General features: G+C 29.9%; 1 long non-coding RNA gene across 1 annotated transcript; it reads left to right on the forward strand.

Annotated features, from left to right (window-relative positions):
- Positions 1-1,262: 1,262 nt before the first annotated feature.
- LOC126772893 (uncharacterized) lies at positions 1,263-7,683 on the forward strand. The gene is made up of 3 exons (XR_007669699.1): positions 1,263-1,398; positions 5,702-5,816; positions 7,237-7,683. It is a non-coding gene; the product is annotated as an uncharacterized LOC126772893 (long non-coding RNA).
- The last annotated feature ends 5,329 nt before the right edge of the window (positions 7,684-13,012 follow it).

Here is a 13,012-nt window from a genome sequence, read left to right on the forward strand (position 1 = left end):
ATAAAATCTAGAAATATATATATATATATATATATATATATATATATATATATATATATATATTAATTAAATCCATACTAATACTAATAACATTATAAAGAGGTAAAGTTTGTGAGGTTGTAGTGGATAATCTCTGGATCTACTGAATTGATTTTGAAAAGACTTTTTAATGGTAGTGGTATTTGCAAAGTAAGTCAGATACGATGCCTTACGATGAGAGATATATGATTAAGTTCAAGAGAAAAGTTGTAGAGCTACATATAATGCCTACAAAAAAGTCAGCGACAGCATATGTCTAACTTTTCAATTTAAGTCGCAAAAAGTAGTTTTTTTATATTAAAAAAATAATTTAAATCGCTAGGTTATGTTTATTGGACATATTATCAACAATTATGAATTCTTATCAAAATAAGTAAACTTAATGTTTTAAGTGCTTAAAACAAAAGACTTTTCACTTTTACTGCACATAATTTGAACCAATGGTTAAAAGGATAATACGACATAGGTATGGTACCGCGACCGTGTCGTAATCTATTAAGTAATATTTCTATTAGATGGTTTTTTCGTATACAACACGTCAATCTTATTAAAAATAAATTGGAAATTTTATTTTGATAAAATTTATTTTTTACAGTTTGTTTTTTTTTTGCATAGTTTAAGAGTGTATGCAATATAATATCAAATACGCAACAATTTTATTAATGTTTGGCTAATCCATCACAATTTACCGCCCAACGAAGTAGGCTCGGGTCAGCTAGTATCAAATAAATTAAAAAGTATAGAAATGTTAGCAGAGTAAACAAAATAGAAGATTTTTAATTACGCAATCAACCAAAAATAAAGTTAAATATCTTTTAATATAAATATCATTCGCTCACTCGTACCAGTACCTCATCTACTTTGAGCAAAAAAAAAATACTTTAAACGCTTTTCTAGCTTTTCACCAATGGGATATTAAAATTAATCCATTGATAAAATCAAATGATAAGGACGAAAAACTTAATAGGTTCCGCAATAGCTCAATACATATATTCGGTCCGTCCAGCTAGATCATAATCGTATTCATTCTTAACAAAAACAATATTTTTATTTTGTCAAAATTAGACTGGCAATAATCATTTATATTTCTTAACATGTATTAATGCAATTACTTGGAAATATATTAATGGTAACACCATTTGTTTTATTATATAAACCAAAATAAATTCCATTCATAAAAAACACATTATTAAAAACAATAAATTTTCTGACTTACGTCAATTTTGCATGTAGATACTGTTTTCGGAATATCTCATATATTCTTATCTACCTAAACATTATTTTCAATACTCGCCAACAATTTAGTAACTCGTGAAAGGCACTAGTGATAGCACGTGACATAAATCAACTCAAAATGTGGTAAGTAATATTTAACTAAAAACAATATATTAGTCATGTTTGCATTTATACGTATCTAAACAATACAGTATACACGTTTGTTGTATTTCTAGACAATATTAACATATTTGCAATATTATATTGTAAGAGATTTGTCTTCTATCTCTTTCACTCTTATCAAGGCGACGACCTGTTTAACCGTTACTTCGGTACGTGCCGTGGGTAATGCTTTGTACCAGCTCTAAGGAAGGTCGTTTGCATTTATTTTTTTCCATCGTTTTATATTATAAATTTTACTATAAGTAACGAACCATCATATCATGCAAAAATATAACTACTATGCATTCGTTTATGTTATAATCTTAATTTTAATTCATCTCCATGTTTGAATCGATCATTTATTACTTCGCTTATATTTAATTTAAAAACAATGTAAGTATGTGAAGAAAAGTATAAGTAATCTAACATGCTATCGACATGATAATGATCATCGTTCCCATTCTTAACGGAGATAAGTCAATAGAATAGAACAAATCTGCGACTGAGAATTTTATGACAGAATTGACAGATAACTTATCAGGAATTCATTGATATATCAATCTTTCGAATCTGTAACCCCACGATTTACAGTCGTAACAAGCTAACCATTAATTAGCAGCTTACGTCATACGTGACACTAACAACATAACGGAAAATTGAAACTTAATAAAAACTATTTTCAGATTATTTTAATTTTAATAGCATTTTATACTTTCTTTATTTTAAATAGACAACAATAAAATATTAAAACAAATAAAGTAACACAAAAAATATATTATGTATCTTCTTGGTCATTTGTATATAATTATATTTGTATTTAACTCTGCGCTAACTTTTGCGAAACAATTTGCATAGTTAACGATGTGTGTAAACGGCTACTCGTGCAAATCTAGAATAACGATTTACGTTTGTTTGTATGTAATAATTTAGACTATATATATATATATAATTCTAAAATAATATAAAAATAGTTCATATTACAATATAATGTTACCAACCTTTGCAACAATTTCAACGATTGTTCTATTTTCGTATGTGATCGTCAGTATGGTAAATCTACCCATCTAAAAGTTTTAAATTGGTTAGATTAGATATTAACGCAAGCAAACTTCTAAGCTTGTACGAGCAGAACGTTGCACGCGCAAATCAATTTGTCCTAGTATGTATAAAGCTAGTTTTTTTTTAATATAAGAACAACACGTAAGGCGTAAACAAATAAATTCGATATTATTACTTGATACGTTCTATATTATTATTTGTTTGTGTGCGTTAATAATAAATTGTCTAAAACTTTTTACTTCGCTGGCGACGTCACCCTCATGTAAAGAGATGGTGTTAAACAGACTATGTCTTAAACCAGGATATAAGTCATCTTTATTAAAAATTTTATTCGAATCTATTTAACCGTTTTTATGTGATTCAGTAACAAACCTCCATCTATTTTTTATGCAACTTAGTATAGTTTATATAGAATAAACTATGTTTATCCTAATTAAACCATACCAAGTTCTTAATATGAGATTCTTGAGTATGTATTGTAGGGTCGTACAATCCCATTTCATATCTCACTCGTGAAATATTAAAAACGCTATTGTGATGACTGTATGATACCAAAAATAATATTTATTACTATGCGACATTTAAAAATCGTGATCCGCGGTTAGCTCTAGTTTATTCTTACTTCAGCGAATGATTCATGCGTTAATTATTTTTTATGCTTATAGATTTCCATTTTATGATAAAACGTGATTATAATTATGATTATGATAACTGTTACAATTGATCGAGAATAAGTCACGTGTCTTTTATCATTTCACGTGCAGTTATTAATAAAAGTATTTTCGTCGACGATAATCCCACTCCGTATCAAAATCAGATTCTAAGACATATCTGACAGCCATTCTATTTACGTTTATAGCCTGTGCAAGATATATTATTATGCTCAAGTATATCCCGTTGTGCACTCTCCGAAATTATTAGGATTATATAGATATATAGGATTTTTTGTCATTAAAATTCACAGTGGCAGCCTAGTATTAGAAATTAGCAGTATAGTAACAGCCTGTAAATGTCCCACTGCTGGGCTAAGGCCTCCTCTCCCTTTTGAGGAGAAGGTTTGGAGCTTATTCCACCACGCTGCTCCAATGCGGGTTGGTGGAATACACGTGTGGCAGAATTTCGATGAAATTAGACACATGCAGGTTTCCTCACGATGTTTTCCTTCACCGAAAAGCAGAAGATGAATTATAAACAGAAATTAAGCACATGAAAATTCAGAGGTGCTTGCCCGGGTTTGAACCCACGTTCATCGGTTAAGATTCACGCGTTCTTACCACTGGGCCATCCCGCCTTTTTTTTTTTTTTAGCAATTGCAATTAGCAGTTTTAATAATTTCAATTAGCAGTGTTGTTGGTGAATTTCCGTCGGGTTTTGAGAGGAAGGGATCACCGACATAATCTTATGAGACGGCAATCTGACACTAATAAACAGAATTCAGCCGCAACACCATTGGCTTTACGCGCTTTCCGAGGCACGAGAATATTAATACTGATCACTTCCAACGTTCGGGCTGCAGATGAAAATTAATTGACAGAAATATCCAAAAAAAATTTAACAGTCTGACCCAGGATTTGAATACAAAAGTTCAGAATCTCCGACCTCATAATGATGATAAACATTGTAAAATGTCTTGTGTTACATTTAAACATACATGATAATAATATCGTTCTGAGTTCTGATAGAGTTTCTGCCAAAGCGGCCAATCTCAAGACTAGCTATTTGTGCAAAAGATAGTATAATGCACAATTTTATATGCGAACTTAAGTGCATTATTTATTTCCAATAGTATCATAGTCCAATGAGCCGTTAAGTTGACACGACCAAACCGTTTTTTCTTAACTTGTTTACCGATTGAGATAAAGTGTAACTTAACCTCCAACACCCCAGGATAAAACTCCAGGCTGCTGCTGAGTATTACTGTACAAACCGTTAAATTAAATTATTGTCCCAATCCTGATTATAGCACGCGACCTCGAAATCAGAACAAAGTTGTCACTACCCAACACTCAAGATAACGATTATATCAAAATGCCTTGCCTAAATAAGTCCCAAAAAGTATATGATTCACACAGTTGTGACATAGTTACATATTTAAAAATTAGTTTATTCAAGTAGGCTTGGCTATAGTACAACAAGCACTTACACATCGTAACTTTTCAAGATAATACCAAAATATTGATGCAGTAGACTTACATTATATGCCATAATAAATATTGTAAATCTACCGCACAATTCGATAAAAACCGGTAACAAACTGAGTATTCACTCTTTTTTTCTGTTTGTCTTTGTGAGTGTATATTTCATATAATATATAAATTATGACTCGTGCGTGAAAATCATATACATATAAACTGAAAGCATTTATAACATTGTTTTAAAGCAACTTCGATGACCCTATAATAACCTAATACCTGGATTCGGTATAGAGTATTTCACAATTTGTCGTCACTATACCATTTTCAACTTTATCAGTTTGATAAGATAAGATATAAAGATATCATAAAGATAGATAAACATGTTAGTTTGAAAATCAATGCTAAATACTGAACATGTAATTATACATAAAATAAGTTTCAGTAGTCACTTATAACTCAATTATTTTTTTCATTTATTCTTAAATAGTTATCGATAAACTTACTTGGAAAATATTTAATTTATAATAAAATAAGACATTAATAAGGAATTAATAGTATTATTAAGTGTAGTTTTATTTTATTTTTATGCAGGTAACATTTCAAGTATGACCCTTAACTTATTAAATAAACAAGAATATTTAAAATTGATTTTAAAATAAGTAAGAATTTTTTTTCTTAAATTATAGTTAAAGCAAATAAGTATTATACAGGATTTATTGAACTTCAGTATGATTGGATCAATTATTACAACCGATTTTTTAACTGAAACTTTGCATATAGCCGCCGTGCTATTTTGTAACAACTCACTTCATTACTCAGCCGTAAAATGTTGACAATCGACTTATGGTTGATATACTATTTTGATGTCTATGTCTATGTCAATGACGCTTATCACTTTCTAACACTTCACGACCGTTTTCTGCGGTGAATTTCGAGTTTGTTCCGTCAAAAAAGCCCTACTGGTGTCAATATAGTATATTAATTGTATTCGTTTTAGTACATGTATTCAATTAATGCTGCTTTAAAAATTAATATATCGATTTTTTTTTTACATATATCTACTATTCAATTTGGTTTTCTCCTTTTTTCAGTTTATCTTGTGTCTGCAGTCTTCTATGCAAAATCATCAGTTTATTCTTTTCTTTAATAGTCATAGTGGGTATAATCCTACTTATATTGTGGGCAACAGGAGTGATCTTCAAAGAGGTAATACAATTACTTATATACAACTTTTTATTATGTAGTATAATATTGTAAATGTACGTGTCTACATAAATTCAAACTATTTATATTTAAAATGTGAACCTTATGAAGCTTACTCAACTATGTGTGTGTCGTTGGATCAGTGTGTGCCTTACTTATTAACAAAATAGCAAACAATTAAATAGTAAAAAATCGCACTTCAACATAATTGGTATTCGTTGCCTTAACAGCCTTAATACTACAATAGTGTGAATAAGCCATTAAAGTGTTTTGTGAATCGAATTTACATAAAATAAACGCTATGGCTATGTATTTTTGGAATATGGTGATGGCTATCATCATCATCAATACGATGGTTCGTTGTTTACCTTACTTTACGACACATTTGTCTATTTTTCTCCTCGATGCTTCGCCATTGCGACTGCATTATCACTCATATACGGTTTCTTAGTAAATGCACCAGCATTTTGCATGTGGAATATGTTACAATGTGACGTTTTTGAACGTATCCTTCCTATCTAGTAAATTTAGAAGCATATATATCAATGGATGGAGTACTATGTACTGTACTTTCTTCCAAATTAAATGTAAGCTCGCCTATCAAGCTCAAATAGCCCAATAGTTTTTGGGATTACATAAGTGCGGCAAAATAACACAATTCGTTTTCCCTTATTATGTTATTTGTACTTGTACCGTATTGAGTAAGTCCACCATATACAAGCCCTTATAAAACGTTCGCGCATCTAGGATCGCTGGTCATAAATAGTCTAGCGCATCAGATTAATGTGTGATGGATTAATTACATGCCGAAAGGTGTGAATATCAATAACGATTGAGTAATCTTTTGTAATCGTGGATTCCCCTGCTATAATGGCTTGTTCAAACTACTATATAATAGTTCGCAGTGGATATGGATATGCATAGTTGATCATATTTCAAAAATCTACTAATTCTAGTAGGCTAAAATATTTTGAATATTTAAATTACTTTACAAAATTATATTAAATATAAAGCTACAACCGGTTCGTAATGTTGAGTGACAGCCTGTGAATGTCCCACTGCTGGGCTAAGGCCTCCTCTCCTTTTTTTTTTGAGGAGTATTTGGAGCTTATTCCAACACGTTGCTCCAATGTGGGTTGGTGGAATATACATGTGGCAGAATTTCAGTGACATTTCAAAATTTCAGTGATCTACGTGTCCAGTGGGCGATCTAAGCTCGAAAGAAATGAATTTATGTATGCACGTTTTATTTCAAAGAAATTATTTAAGCACCTTTCTGTACTATATTATAAGCATAACTTTTAATAATTGTTTTTGTCATTATGTACATTTTACTTATTACATACCTCGAATGGGAACCGGCTTGTTAATTCTCTATAACCGCCACAAAACATAATTTTCACTAATATTTTTATATTAATAGGACGCTGATGAAAATGTGAATAATGTATTAAGAAGCACTCTTCGATTGGGAAATGGAGCATAACATACAAGAAAAAAGTACGAGATGCGTGATATACCTAATCTAAGTATTTATAATAGACTTAATATTTAATTTTAAGCGGATGTAAAATACTATTGATATGTAATCGGTGATAAAAAGTTTTCGCTGTATTAAATGAAATATAATGATAAACTAATTGCCGTCACTGTCTCTAATTAGTACAAATTAATTATAATACTAATAAAATCTTAAAACTTAATTGTTCAAGCAAACGATTACTATCAATGTAACAGATATGATTTTTTGAAAAGAAAATAGTTAATTGTGAAGGTATAAATAACGAAATGTATTTCACCGCTTAATGTCTATCTTCCAATAATCTTGATATTTCCGATACTTTTTCTTCACAATTATTTAATTATTAAACATACTACTTTTATATTGTATAAATTTAATGTATAGTAATTAATCAAATACATTTTTTTATTTTATTTTTTGTCTTAATATCCTATGTGATTTTCTGTTTTTTTAAATAATTAATTGGTTAAATTACTTGGAACAAATGTCCCAAGGAAAACCCGTTGCAAGGACATATACGTACAAATATATAGACACATAATGCTTTCTCCATAACATTGTTAAGATTAATTTCTAATACAAAATATGTTTTGAAACCAATAACCGTTCTTAGCTTCAATATTTATGAAATACCAAACATCTGTATATAAATAGGTTGTGTATTAAATACATAACACTTTTGTACCGTTTTTAAATCTATTTTCCAAATTAATTTCTTTGTTTTTTGTTTGGTAGCTAGGGATGAGCTTTAGTTTTATCTAAAAGATAAAAAAAAACATATTCTAAATATGTCCATCAAATTTTCAATAATGACTATGTTCAAATTTCGATTACTAGGCGAACAATAGTATAATATCTTTTTTTGCTTTATAGATGATAAATTATACTAACCGTAATCAATATTTTTACTCTTTATTTATTGACATGACAAGGCAATTTATTCTAAGCGATATTTGACGTAACATAAAAGAGTAATTTTCCGGCCTTTGATTACAAAAGAATTCGCCAAACATTTCAATTGAATCTTACTAACATTCAAATAAAAATATTTTCTGACTGTTTTGCAAAGAAATTTATATACATAGTTTTAGTTAATACACTTAAAATTGTTTTGACAGTGTTCTAATATAAATACGCGAACAAAGCAATACTGTAGCATCAAAATAACGCTGAACGAAATATTTAAGGTATTTCACTATTATGATTGGTGTTTTCTACACTGTTTATTTTATAAATAAGCACATAACATAGTACCAAAGTTAAACTAGTAGCTTGTTAGTGTTCTAAAAAGTGAGACTCATTTCATAATTCTTTTTTATAGGTGGGTACAGCTACAGAGCCAGGTTCACTAAACATTACCGAATATACATGGTACAAAAAGTTGCTCACGATGTCTTCCTGAGCCAATAGAAAGCGATTTTTAAAATTACTGCTTAAAAACAAACAACCGATTACTGTTATCGTTATAATCGAAAATTTTAGATATCAATTTGAGAGTTAACTACGAACAGATACAGCAGGCAAAACGCCGCAATGCGCAATGTCATCAAAATAGCTAGGTAGTAAATACTAAGCAGATCGCTACAATTGCAATTTGCAAAATACAATCTAATAATAGTCATTTTAATAATTATAATTTTTATAATTATATTACTTAGCTAACAATGTACGAGTATAGCATATAAAGCATACGGTGAGGCTTAGATTTCCAACCATTTATCTATCATATTCTTATCTATATTGATTTGTGCGTCAACGATAATACAGTTGAACCGATAACAGTAATCGATACGAACAATTAAATTAGGTTTTTTAGTTCGTTTTTTATTCGATTGTGAAGGGATATAAATAGAACAGACTAACCCAAAACGTCGGGGCTCTACGCCCATGAAGTTAAAATATATTTTATAACGCGGTACTTTTCTAATCACAAAAGCCTGTGTAACCAAATATTAATTTGATGCATTTTTTCAAAGAAAAAATTTCTTTCTCTAACATGCTTCAATCCTTGAACTAAGATAATTATACAAAACTCTTCAGTCTAACACACTGGTCAAAAGTCAAAATTGATTGATGATGATGATTAAATATATAACAGAAATTTAAATTACGATTTTCTCTTAGCAAATCTTATCTTTTACTATAATTGGTTTACAGTATTTCATACGTATCGTAAGCTTAGCTCTTGAACTTACTTTTATAATAATATTCCTAATTCACATTCAGGTGTATTGGGAACGCAGTAAAGCTGCTACTAAATAAGAAAATACATGCCTACTTGAAATTAAATGAAATATCATTATTAATTATAACATGTGGTAAGTGTTACCTTAGTATTAATTTAGTTCCATACATTCTAATCTATCCTAGTTAACATAAAATGAGTACCATTTTCAAACAAAACAGTGTTGTACACTTTATTTGGCAATACAAAAGTTTATTTTTCGTAGCCAGATTTGGCGATTATTTATCCAAGGGTACATATGTATAAGAATTTCTTCTGAAGCGGGTAGTTTTCCTCTTGATGTTTAACTTGACTGCTGAGTATTAGTTGTAAGGTTCATTATACTATGTAATAGAACTCGGCTTAATATTGATATATAATAAAACATATGTGAGATAATAACGTGTACTACTAGGCAAATCTAATAGAAGCGGAAATGGATATTGCCAATAATAAAGAACATCAGATTGATTTGCTCCAAGGCGTAAGCCATTCTCAGCAGAGACTAGCTAACTGCGCAGGCGCACTAATGTATGCACAAACGTAATGCACTGTCTATTCTCTTCTATTAAGATGGGATGTCACATGACAAAACCGGAGACAGTTCAAACTCAATACTTTATATACTTTCCGAAATGCACTATATTACTTCTGCAAAACATTTCCTTCACAAGATATAAAATAAGTTGAATCAACAAAGGTACCTAAACCTAAATACCAACTTTAATACAAATGCTATATATGTACATATATACTAAATCCGATATACTAGAGATTGTCTAATTAAACAAACTAAGTGATATTTTTTTCAGCTGTATATGTTCAGTAATTTTCCAATTTATTAGCCTTGGAATAATGATAGCTTTTTTCGCTGCCATAGTGGGCTTAATGTATTTTGTTGCTGACTATATTAACCGTAAGTATTATTAAGTTATAAGTTTTATGGATACCATAAATAAAGATCATAAAGTCAATATCTTCACAAACAATATTCAAATTGAAATCTGCAAAATGTTTTATTTGATATAGTTAAGTTCATTTAATCTTTAAAAATAATTATAGTTTTATTCAATAGTTTACAATAAGGAGAAGCCGGCGCCACCTGATAATTATGATTTTTATTATAAAAAATACTACTAAGGTAAAACTATTTGTATTATTTAATGTTCTATGTTAAGATAAATAAATATTAGAAAAATAATTTATTGATATAAACTATGTCTCGGTTCAGAGGTTCGAATGGTTCCGATTGGTGTAAGGTGAATTTATTTGTTCATTACTCAATAACTTCTTTAATATCTTTACCGTAACGACATGCAGCTTTATCGGCACTCTTCTATCGATAGCACAAGCTAAACAATCGATTCACTTAATACGGATCTTCTGCAAATCTCATCGTGATCTACGTGTCATTGTAAAAAAACCCGTCGAAATGCCCAGCTATCGTTATAGGCACAAAAGGTAATTTGAAAAGAATACCGGACCTCTACCTAAACTAACACACACATTTACTTCCCTTTCGTACTAAAGTTTAGCTTGATAACTCTCAGCTTCCCTTTATTGACTCTGCTGACGTGAGTTATCTTGACCTGAATGAAAATCTAATAAATAAACTAGATCGCCTTCTTAACGCAGTCATTTAACTTCTTTTCAATCTCCGTAAATACGACCACGTTCTTTCTTTCACTCTTAACTTTAATAGTTTTCCATTTAAATAAGCAAATAAACAACATTACTACTCTAAATTTTGTTCTCAATAATCCATTTTTCCCTAAATGACTTCCCTCAAAACTTAAATTTCTTGCTGCCTTCCATTAGATATCCATTAAACCCAGGTACTACCTGTTACTCTTTCCCATCTCATCATACCCAGTATGTATATATATTCATGGTCAATTCGTTTAACATAATACTTATAAAACAAACTAATTGTACAAGCACACGAATAGAATAATTGTCATAAATGTGCTATTTTGAAAAGTATTTTTGAAACATGCAAATTCATATATGTTTTCGTCAAAATTTTCCGTACTGATATTCGAATTCCCACCACAGGGCCAGTACTAGTTAAATAACGTCTTTAAATGTTCAAACAAGTTTGCCTAAGAATTGACAGTCATATAACGTCATTTAAAAATAAATCGATTTTAGGTATTTCTCAGCGCGTTAATTCATTCCCTTCAGATTTCGGATATTTTTTAGGGATCGGAGTAAACAGCGCGTAATCAATGACATTTCCTTTTTTCTATTCATATAAGTAGTATAGTAATTGCAATCAGGTCCAAAAAATAAGCTAAGAATTATGGTGTAAGTCACAAATCTATCGATTCTTAGGCGAATTTGGACTAATAAATTTTATAAACCACAACCAATTGACGTTTTTACTCTGTATTTGACATATTGACATGACAAGCCTATGTATTTCCTTTGAATTATTCTTAAAGATATCTGACATAACGTAAAGAGTAATTTTAAATTTTTTAAATTTTTATAATTATTATCTTTGTTAAGAACTCCGAAAACATTTCATTTGAATGTTAATAATATTAATAAAAAGATGATATTTTCTGAATATTTTGAAGAAATGTATACATAGTGTTACTAAAAATAATTAATATACTTTTAATAGTGACACAGCTTAAATACTTGAAGAAAGTAATACTTTAGTCAAAATAACGCTCAACGAATCTTAAGGTATTTCATTATCACTTTCACTGTTAACCACACTGTTAATTTTGTAAATAATTGTATGATATAGTAATGAAGTTGAACTAGCAGCTGATAAATTTCCCAGCGAGAGAGCCTAGCCCCACACCACATTGACGAACATACACATGTCGAAACTTTATATACTTTTTATACTGAACAACTTGTAAATACTTTACATATCGTGACCGCATGGAATGTTGGTAAGAATGCTAGCAGCAAATATATTAATAGTAATCATTACTTCTTTATTTCATTACAATTTCCTACACCGCTTAGGGTCAGAAAAATTACTGCTTACAAAAAAACAATAAAGCATTGAAGAAATATTAATATTATATTAAGTTAGTGAAGATTACATTAAGTTATTGAAGTAACAGTTCTTAAAGTTAAGTGTTGCATACACGGCTAAAAAGGTCACATTTTATCTAGTTAAGGATAGGATTGTAAGCTACTGCGCTGTTGCACTTCGGATTGGTGAATATACAAGACAGATAATATAAGCCCAATAGAAGTAGACTTCCTTATTCAGTTTTCTATAACTTATAACACTAACAATAAACTACCGAACTTGCCGCGATTCGAATCAAGACGGCTCAATTATATTAACTTTTTTTTGACGTCATGGAAAACCTTCAGTTATGTACGGAACCCTGATTCAGGAACCAAGTTTTGTGAGATTCCTACCCATTAAAATCTTTGCAATGCGTGTGCGGCACGGATTAGAGAGGCTACGGGATCGTGTCG

The sequence above is a fragment of the Nymphalis io genome, chromosome 13, assembly GCF_905147045.1.
Source record: "Nymphalis io chromosome 13, ilAglIoxx1.1, whole genome shotgun sequence".
Classification (NCBI taxonomy): domain Eukaryota; kingdom Metazoa; phylum Arthropoda; class Insecta; order Lepidoptera; family Nymphalidae; genus Nymphalis; species Nymphalis io.